This window comes from Sceloporus undulatus, chromosome 3 (genome assembly GCF_019175285.1).
Source record: "Sceloporus undulatus isolate JIND9_A2432 ecotype Alabama chromosome 3, SceUnd_v1.1, whole genome shotgun sequence".
Classification (NCBI taxonomy): Eukaryota; Metazoa; Chordata; class Lepidosauria; order Squamata; family Phrynosomatidae; genus Sceloporus; species Sceloporus undulatus.
The window spans coordinates 14,451,321-14,461,879 of NC_056524.1; the positions used below are offsets into that span (position 1 = coordinate 14,451,321).

General features: G+C 42.8%; 1 protein-coding gene across 6 annotated transcripts in view; it reads right to left on the bottom strand.

Annotated features, from left to right (window-relative positions):
- The window catches only part of GRM5 (glutamate metabotropic receptor 5), a 305,682-nt gene extending 296,078 nt beyond the window's left edge, over positions 1-9,604 (bottom strand). For 3 of the 6 annotated variants that reach the window (XM_042459902.1, XM_042459896.1, XM_042459903.1), the window contains exon 1: positions 9,340-9,604. The gene's annotated coding sequence lies outside the window, so the exon portion shown is untranslated. Of the gene's footprint in view, positions 1-6,989; positions 7,053-7,329; positions 7,627-8,191; positions 8,285-9,339 lie in introns of those variants that run through there. The other 3 variants (XM_042459900.1, XM_042459899.1, XM_042459901.1) reach the window with 3 other exon arrangements.
- Positions 9,605-10,559: the final 955 nt, after the last annotated feature.

The following is a 10,559-nucleotide window of genomic DNA, read 5'->3' on the forward strand; positions in this document are numbered from 1 at the left end:
TTCAGCTCGAGTGGGAAGATGGAGTTGGTTGAATCTGCTTAGTGTGCATGCACTGGGAAAGGGGTGGAGGGGGGGACTAACATAAACCTTCTCCTTCCCAGCTTTATTCTAATTTGGTGTCAAATCTGGTTTACCTCTGGGGTGACTGAAGATGATGAATCAGATCAAAGGGGTCAGAAGGGAATCACATAATACATCTGGCCCATTCTCTCATCAAAACAGCAGGATTATACCCTTACGAACCTCCTTGAACTCAGATCAAGCCGACAGGAGAGACTAGAGACTGTTAACTGAAGCTCATGGTTGTTGTGTGCCTTCAAGTCATTTCTAACCTATAGCAAACCCATCATGGGGTTTTCATGGCAAGATTTACTTTATTTTATTTATTGATATTTAATAACATCCCATTTCCCTCAAAAAATTTTTGACACAAAGCAGCTTACAAATGAAATGATTTATTGAGATGGAGGTTTACCTTTGCTTTCTTCCTACAGGTTATATAAATCCCTTCCTGAAACAGCTTCAACTGGCTATTGGTCTGTTTCCAGGCAGAATTCAAAATGCTGGTTATGATGTATAAAACCATATACACCTTAGGTCCTGACTATCCTAAATCCTATCAGATTAGCCTGCCTGAGTCTTACAGTCTTTGGGAGCAGACTTTCCCATGATCTCACCATACTCCAAAGCTCATTTAGTGAAGACACAGGAGAAAGCCTTCTTGGTGGCTGGTCCTGGGCTATGGCATTGGAAGTGCCTCCCAGGAGAAGCTCAGTTGGCCCCTCTCTATTGTCTTTTCTCCATCACACAAAGACCTTTTCATTTGAACAGGCCTTCATCTTTCAGTTGATGGTAGCAGAAAGATATTTTAATGGCGTGTCTTGTATTTTTATCCTTATTGTGCTTTGAATATGTTTTAACTGTTTTAATTGGATGGCCTGCTTATTTTGTTTGTTTGTTTATTTTTGTATTATATATCACTTCAGCTACATTTTGTTTTAACCTATAGTGAAAGCCACCTTGGGAGAAAAATGAGATATAAATTAAGCAAATAAATGAATTGGTACACCACAGAACCTTGCTCGCAAGGAAGTTGCTATAGGGAAAGTCCAAAAATTAATAATGCTGTCTTCATTCTTTATTATCAAAACAATATTTGATTGTCTCCCCCAAAAGGCATCCAGAGGAACTGGCAGTCATCAAAATGGTAATATCAGAGTCAAGCAACCACACTCAACACACACAAAAATAAACACAATGATGAAACCATGTCCTCTAGGATCAAAACAACAGCTCACATATTAAGGAAAATACAGAGAGGCTTCAGTCCATGAATCATCTTCTTCAGTCTTTGATTCCTAGAGGCTAGAAGGCCCTTGAACATTTAAGCTCTGTCCTTGTGCCAATTCTCTCTTCCTCTTTCACCCTTCTCCTCCCAACTCAGCTAGAAGGAAAATACTGTCAAAGTCTGTCATTGCATTTGACCATAGGCCATCGTACAAGAAGGAAAATATTGATGAACTAACTTCCTATGATTTCGTAAGCCCCCGCTTAGTTTCTAGGTGGACACAGACACACACACAGTTGCAAAACAGGGAATTCTATGAAACTAGAGGTCAGCTTCCAATTCACCTTCTGATGCACTGCATGTTAAAGGTCATTGATCTTACCGATAGGAAGATGGTCAAGACTAAGAGGGGGAGGAGAGCCAGTGTGGTGTATCGGTTTGAGCAATTGGCTATGACTTTGGAGATCAAAGATTGAATTTCTGCTCAGCCATTGGGTGACCTTAGATAAGTCATACTCTCTCAGCCTCAGAGGAAGGCAAACCCCATCTCAACAAATCCTGCCAGGAAAACAGCCTCCAGCTCTACTAAACTAGGTGCACTGTGGATTGAGAATAGGTTTTGCTATGAGTCCTCTGGGGCATTCCTGACACTTTTGCAGGAATTTTCATAAATAGTCCTTTTGTGGTTCAGAAAGCATTGTGAGGCTTTTATCCATCAGTTCAACTGACTCGAAATAACACAATGTCACCCTGAACTCACTGAAATTTAACTGATTTTGGAAGCTAATCAAGCTAATCATAGAATCATAGAATCATAGAATTTGGAATCATGGATTGGAACACCAGGAAACTTTTAGGGATCAGAAAGGATTTGACTTAAAAACCTGGAGAGCTACTGCCAGTCAGTGCTGAAAATATTGTGATAGACCAATGAAGGATCTGACACAAGATAAAACAGCTTCCTATTTTCCTAAATCACCCCATCCGAAGGCAGTTGTCATTGATGGCCATTCCTTTTGTGCAACAATTATGTAAGAGTCGGTAGCTGAATTTTCTTATTTTCCTGTTCCTCACTGTTGCTCTTTACCTTTACATCATTTCACTTCAATTGTAAGCTGTCATGACAGTGGGCCATCTATCCTAATTACAGCAACATGTTTGGAATGACTGGTTACTGGTTTATAAATACTGTTTTTTCAAATACTGCATGGAATTGTTGTTACAGTAATACGATTGCTTTTTAGTCCATGCAGTAAACCACCTTTGCCCCCAACAAAGAGAAAAGTGGGCTATAAATAAATAACTATATTATAATAAATTATAAGATGGATGCAAATATAACTATAATGTTATTTATTCATTACATTTGTTTATTTTTTAAATAAAAACCACAATAAAAAAATTCATTAATCATTGTTGTAAAAAAACCTCCAAAACCTGAAATAATAAAACAGCCAAACTTTTCAAAGCCTAAATATAAACAAAGTTCACTCAAGACTTTCTCAAAAAATTAAAGAAATTGAACTTTCCTTTTCACTTTATATCTGTTCAGTTGCCAAGTACCAATATCATGCTCCAAGCATCAGTATCCAAGTGTAAAGATATACCATTGAACAGCTAATTCAGGATCATCTATGCAGTTGTGAAAGCTAAACAGTGAAGAAAGCTGGTAGGAAAACAATCAATTCATCTGAGATATGGTGCTGGAGGAGGGACAGTGTGGTGCAGTGGTTTGAGCATTGGGCTAGGACTCTGGAGAACAGGGTTCAAATTCCTGCTTAGCCATTGAAAGCCACTGGGTGATCTTAAAATCATAGAATCGTAGAACTGGAAGAAACCAGAAGGCCATCAGTCCAACCCCCTGCCATGCCGGAAGATGTAAAGCACTTCCAACAGATGGCCATCCAGCCTCTGTTAAAAACCTCCAAATAAGTACACTCCACCACATTCAAAGGCAACATATTCCACTGTTGAACACGTCTTACTGTCAGGAGATTCTTCTTAATGTTTAGGTGGAATCTCTTTCCCCATTGCTCCATGCCCTCTTGCCTCTTGGACAAGTTACACTCTCTCACCCTCAGAGGAAAGCACAGGCAGCCTCCTAGGATTTGCCTTAGGATCACCGAATGTCATAAACAACTTGAGGACATACAACAACAAGCTGGAGGAGAATTCTATGGATACTATGGATTTTTAAAAAGAGAAATACATGGGTCATAGCACAAATCAAGCCTGAATTCTCTCACTAGAAGCCAAAACAACTAAAGTGAGCCTATCATACTTTGGACATATCGCAAGATGCTATCACTCATTAGAAAAGATGATCATGCTTGGTCAAGTGGAAGGCAGTAAGAAGAGAGGAGGGCTGAAACACAGGTGGATAAAATCAATCAAGGAAGATACAGAGTGTGTGTAAAAGACTTGAGTAGGATTGTGGAGGACAAGGTTTCTTGGAGGTTTTTCATTTATAAAGTCACCATAAGTCAAAGCTGACTTTATGTTAATTAACAACAACAACAGTCCAAGCAATGAAATGTGTATGTGTCTGAGAAAGAGAGAGAGAGAAAATCAGGAAGGAGGCATTACACAATCTTGTTGTTGCTTCTCAAAAGAGATAGAGAGAGAATCAGGACACCCAAAGGAAGTGTGCCCATCCTTTAAAGCCTCCTTCCTCCATTCCTGCCAATGTCAAACCATCAAATTTGCACAGTGGACTACCTTTGTGGGTGTTTCTGTTTCAAACAGATTGCACTGGTGGGGGCTTAGTTCTCTTCCCCAGGACTCTCAAGGGATGAAACATGAATTTCCTAAAATGCCATCAGGTAGAAGAGGGGAATAAACCCAGAATGGGTGAGAAAACCTCTGGATTTGGGGGGGGGGGGGGGGGTTTTTTTATTACATATATACGTGTGTGTGTGTGTGTGTGTGTGTGTGTGTGTGTGATATTGAAAAAGTGAGTTGTCACTCCTAGAGGCTTCATGGGGAGTTACTTTATCCTGGTTTGCCAGAGAGTTGAAGGTCAAGGGCCATAAAATAGTCTTGGGGACAACATGTAATACAATATATTTTACACACCCTTATTGAAAAAGAACATCACCAGGGCTTACTCATAGGTGAAACAGTTGGAGCTTAGGAAAGTTAGTTTGTGGGACTCAAATCCAGTGGCCAGTGGCATCACGAGGGGGGTGCAGGGTATGCGGACCACACCAGGTGACACTCTATTGGGGGGAGGTGACACCACTGCTCCTCAGACATCTGCATTTTGGCAGAAATTAGCTAAGGCATTCACCGGTATCTCTTTAAAATGCTGAAGAGATGGTGTGAGTGGGGTCAGGCTCGGTGGGAGGAGAAAGTAAAGGCCCCAGGGTATTTTTTTTTTTTTGAAGTATTAAAATTTCAAATTTTAATATTTCAATTTTTTTAAAAAAATATTTTTTTAAAAACTATTATTTAAAAACATCACATTTTACCAAATTTTCACTTTGACCACATGAAATTATGTTTAAGTAAACACATTTATTCTGTGTGTATGATATTGTAATTTAAAGGTATAAATGTTATTTTGCTAGTTGTTTATGTCACAGTTATTACCATTACATTCAGTGATGTACGGAAATTACAATTTACAGTCGTCCCTTCCCTTATGCGGGGGATCCATTCCAGAGGGCCCCCCCCCCCCCCCCCCGCATAAGGGAAGAATCGTGAATGCTTGTGCCCCTTTGAAAATAATGGGGCATGTGCACACGGCATGGCGTGGTGCACGTAGTGCAGGCGCGTGCACCTTTCACTAGATTGTCTCGCAGCTTCAGCGTATGCTGAAAGCTGCAGAAGTGAAGTCCAGGTATGGCATTATTAAGAATTCTGTATGGTGTGGTATGGGAAAAGATCAATGGAGGAGTGACACCCTAGTGATGCCACTGCCACTGGCCTTGCAATTTACTTCTGAAAACAGGTCATCAACAAATGGGAAAGAGGGCAATAGAAAGATTACCCCAAAGCAGAAGGAACTACAGAACTTGTTTGGAGAAATCCTTGGTCAATAGCAGAAGAAAACATTCCCATGAGTATCTCTTGTTTCCATTTGGCCAGATAAAGGGTGGTCTGGGAAGTATAAAGGATCAGGCCTATAGAACATCCTTGGGACTCCATCTGGACCCCAGGGCTCACCCTGATTTAAATCTACTAAAACCCATAAAGTACCTCATGTTTAAATGAAGGCTCATTTCTTTGTGGTCTTTTTTAAGCACGACCACTTCCAAATAAGAGCTACTGCACAATGACATTGTAGAAGAGAGAATAGATGAAGCTGTTTTTCACCAGTTTTGAGAGAGATAGCTATATTAGACTATTTGAGTAAAAGAGAAAGAAGAAAGCTCGTGACACCTTATTTCAGCCAAACTTCAGTCAACTCCAAGGACCAGAATCCTTTTATACCAGAGTCCATTAGGCTTAGGCTGAAATAAACTGGTTATTCTTAAATGTGCCAGAAAATGCCTTTCTTCTCTTTCATGATAAATCAGAAACAGCTAGTCCATCCTGCTTGGTATTTCCTTCAGTAGAAGTGGGGAATCTGAGGACCTCCAGAAAGGAGAAGATTACAGCTCCCATCATGCCAAACATTGGTCATACTGTCTGAGGCTGGTGGGAGTTGCAATCAGAAACATCTGGAGGATACTGCACTGGAGAAGCCTGAATAAAATGATTGAGACATTTACTAGGATAATGTCATCGCGTTGGTCCATCCAGCTCACTAGCTTACATATAACCCTCAAATTTCCCCAAGGAATTAGACAAAACCAGCAGTGGACTTTCAGCTTCTTTGAGTGATATATATCGGAGGGAGGAGAGTTGTATAGTTCATAGCAGGATTCCCTAGAGCAAGCTCATTCTTGTTGTACACCAACTGGCAGCATCTCTCCAGGGTTTCAGAAAGGAATTTCTACATATAGGTGGCAGTGATTCAGCCAAGGGACCTTTGAATGCCACACATGTACTCTGCCACTGAATCACAACCCTTCCCTTGACATCCTTTGAATGTCCAAAGAATTTCATGGACATTATCTCCATATGACACTCCTTCCTCATACTGCCTATTTAAACACATACTCCACACTCCTACTCTAAGCTTGAGTTTCCTGGTCAAAAAGACCTTTATGACCACCTTTATGACCATTCTTGGGGCCTTACAATTAAATCAACTATTACATTTACACCTAAAACAAAAACATCATCATTATCATCACAGTTTTATATATCATGCTCTATGTTCAGAGAGCACATTATGTTCATCATCTTCATACTCTAAATATTTTTACTGAGCCATTCTAGATGGAAACAGCTTTCTGTGAGTGGTTCATTTCATAATAGAATCATACAGTTGGAAGAGACCACAAGGGCCATCCAGTCTAACCCCCCGCCATGCAGAAACTCACAATCAATGAACCCTTAACAGACAGCCATCCAGCCTCTGTTCAAAAACCTCCAAAGAAGGAGACTCCATCACTCTCCAAGGGAGTGTGTTCTACTGTCAAACAGCTCTCACTGTCAGGAACTTCCTCCTAAGGTTAAGGTGGAATCTTTTTTCCTGTAGTTTGCATCCATTGCTCCGGTTCCTATTCTGTAGATCAGCAAAATCCTCAATTTGACTTAAACAGGGCTATCATACCACCTCTTAACCATCTCTTCTCCAGGCTAAACATACCCAGTTCCTTAAGTGTCTTCTCATAGGACCCGATTTCCAGATCATTTTGGTCGCCCACCTCTGGAGACACTCCAGCTTCTCATCATGCTTTTTGAATTGTGGTGCCCAGAACTGGACACAGTATTCCAGGTGAGGCCTGACCAAAGCAGAATAGAGTGGCACCATTATTGCCCTTGATTTCATAAAACTATCACAAAACAGATCAGCATTTAAATGCAACCTTCACAGTAAGCACCCCCATCACTGCTGCCACCCCTTCTTGAAAAATAAAATTGTTCAAAAATCAGAAGGGAAGCCACACCAAGATCTGAAAGAGCCCTGAAAGGGAGTTCAGCCTTACCATCAGCTCCTGAATGCAAATTGTAGGGAAGTGGATGGAGGCAGGAGGGTGAGAAAAGAAGTCTTGATTGAGAACCTCTAAGGAGTATGGAGAAGCAAAAGAGAGACTCTGAAGGTATTTTTAACAAGGAGGATTTGTGTTCTCTGAAGATGCCAGCCACAGATGCCAGAGAAACGTCAGGAATAAACTCTTCTAGAACACGGCCACATAGCCCAAAAAATCCACAAAAAACTCTGGATGCTGTGAATGCCTTCGCCTTCACAAAGGAGAGACACTTTGATCCGTGTGCATCCCTGCTCCATGCAGCGTTCCCACTAATCCACCTGTACCACTTTCACGTGGCAGAGACAGAAAGGCTGTCCACATATTCCCACTGCAAACAGGTCTCTGCAAACAACATCAGGAGCTTTGTGCCTGTTCATACTCCTGCTAGGGTTGCTCTTGTGTTGCATGCCTACGCTATGCTCAGGAGTATACAGATGCTGCTGTAAACTGCCCAACCCTGTGAATTCTGACTAGAAACAGCCACCAAGCAGGTTTCTCTTCTAGCCTTCCCTGGGCATCCCTGATATTCCCATGGTGATCTCTCTTCCAGCACTGGAGAAGCCTGAACCTGGATGGTTTCCAAAATCAAATTAGAATGGGGTATGTTCAAGGCAGACTTGGGGTATTAAGCTAAGATGATATGTCACATTGCCCCACCTGTGCTCTCTGAACTGTCGCACCATGTGCTGGAATGCCAGCTTTCTATAAGAAGCATCCCAACCACAGCATAATGTCCAAACCTTGACCATACGCTCACCAGAACTCCCCTCCTCACCTTATCAATACATTTCTGGTGGTCTCCTAAGCAAGAACTTACCAGGCCCAGTCCTGCTTAGCTGCCAAACAGGATCCGATGACCATTGCTTTGTCCTCCTTGCAACGGGAAGTGACTGGAGCTGTTGCTGGGAAGCTTTGCCAGCCAACAACAACAACAACAAGGTGGCCACCAGCACTCTCTTGGCACAAGCGATTACCATTCCCATCTTTTCTCCCCTAAGAGCAGAGCAAGCCTCCTTTTAAGTAAAAGCTGATCTGGCTTTTAAAAGCCAGTGGGGGCTTTGCCTGCATCCATCCACCCCCTCGGCTTCCTCCCAGCCACCATGCATTTGCAGAGAGAGAGAGAGAGAGGATTAAGCTAGAGATATAGAGAGCCCATCCATTTTAGAGAATTAACAGAGTTTTAGAGAAGCAGTGGCGGCAGCTTGGTGGCATTATTGTTATTTATTCTGATAAAAATCTTTGATTTCTCTCCCACCTAAAATCCACACCTTCTCCCCCCCCCCCCAACACTTACTGTTTTATTTGCTAGAAATAAGGGGGGAGGTGACCCACATCTTTCTCCCTGAAATCCTTGACTCACCCAAGTGACCTGAAGAAACCAGAGTGGATCTGGTCTGGAGACCTAAGAGGTCTCTGCAGTTCAAACGTGGGAGCCAGAAACACACCCATCTCCTCAAGGTGACTTTCTCCAAACTTGCAAAGGATGAAATTTTGGTTGGTTTTTTTCCATGGGAAGGGTAGAAAGAAGGTGGCTCTGGCATCCAACACATACACACAAAGCACACACACACATTTGATCATATGCATCTTTGTCAGGGTGAGCAAATGCCACCACTGCAAAGGAGGGAAAGACACTCCAGTATTGTAGGACTATTCCAGAAAAATGCAGGACCTTGCCTTGAAAACCCTCAGGATAGAGAGAGACCCATGCTTCTTGGTCATGCTCAAAATGTAGGACATCCCCAAATAAGAGCTTAAAAATACAAATGTTAACTATACATGCGTCTTAAAATGGGGGACTTTTTGGAATTCCTCCTGGACAGGAGGCTGAAAGGGAGGACGCGTCCGGGAAAAGGACACCTGGTCCCTCTCCCTGATCTTTGAACACCCCCCACCACCACCACCACCGTTCTCCATCGCCAATTGCAGGAGACATTGTGTGCCCTCCCTCCCTAAAGCGCTTACCTGAGATTGGCTGGGAAGGTGGAGGAAGAAGGGGGATCTTCTCTTTCACCTGCCCCTCGAGAAGGATCCGATCCTTGAGCCAGATTGTGGTCCCCAGGCACCCTCCGCCCTTGGATGCTTCTTCACATCTTTGCAACCTGGCTCCCTGGTCCTGCAGCAGATGCAAAGCCAGGCTGCAAGCAGGCAAGCCAGCCTCTCGCCCCGATGCGCCTCTCTGTGTGCATCTAGTTCTCTCTCTGTGTGGATGGATGGCTGTGTGGTTGTGTCTCCTGCTGGTGGCTTCTGATGGAGAAGAAGAGCCTGGGACGCCTGAAGAACGTGGCACAGCGCCCCCTCGCGGCCACACGGGACCTCGCTCTTCCTTTTCGCTTCTCCGGCTGAATCCACACTGGAGACCAGACCTGCACAACTTGGCACCAAAATTATAATACTGTAGGCTCAATTTCTTTGGGGCCAAAGATAGGTTTGGATTAAATACTAATTAAATAATAATATTAAATTAATAATAACTAATAATATTAATTATAATTAATTAATATTAATTAATATTATTAGAATTTAATAATAATAATAATAATAATAATAATAATAATAATAATAATAATAATAATATGCTGCCTGTCCCGGAGGATCGAGATGGCTTACAATCTTCATAAAAATACAGTCTATTGTCCCCATCCCTACTAACCCATAATAAAATAATATTAAAAACAATTAAAATAATTAGATTAATCAAAAAGGATCAAGTCAGCTAGCAACAGAGGGATGGGCTGTTTTGTGTAGTCTCAGTGATAGTCCATACCTTAGGCGACCAGGTGGTTACTCAGGGAAGGCCTGTTGGACGAGATCCATCTTGACAGCCTTTCTGAAGCTGTCAAGGTTAATAATGGCGGGTTACAAACTGCCATAAAGTATGCGCTCTGCGCGTACTAGGGTTAGGAAGGGCCGTATTAGGGTTAGGAAGGTTCTTACCTTCCTCACGGCCCTTCCTCCCAGTACGCGCAGAGCGCGTCATAAATGGCGGCGTCCATCCACATGGGTGCTGCCATTTTGATGTCTTGGACGCTGTGCGTCCAGACGTGTCGCGGTGGAAGTGACACCGCGAGGGCGCGCTCCGCCCCTTGCGGCGCCACTTCCGCGTTTCGAAAAGGAGCGCCATTTCGGCACTCCTTTTTCACTGCGCGGGGAAGCCTCGCGGTCTGGCCGCTGGGGCTTCCCTA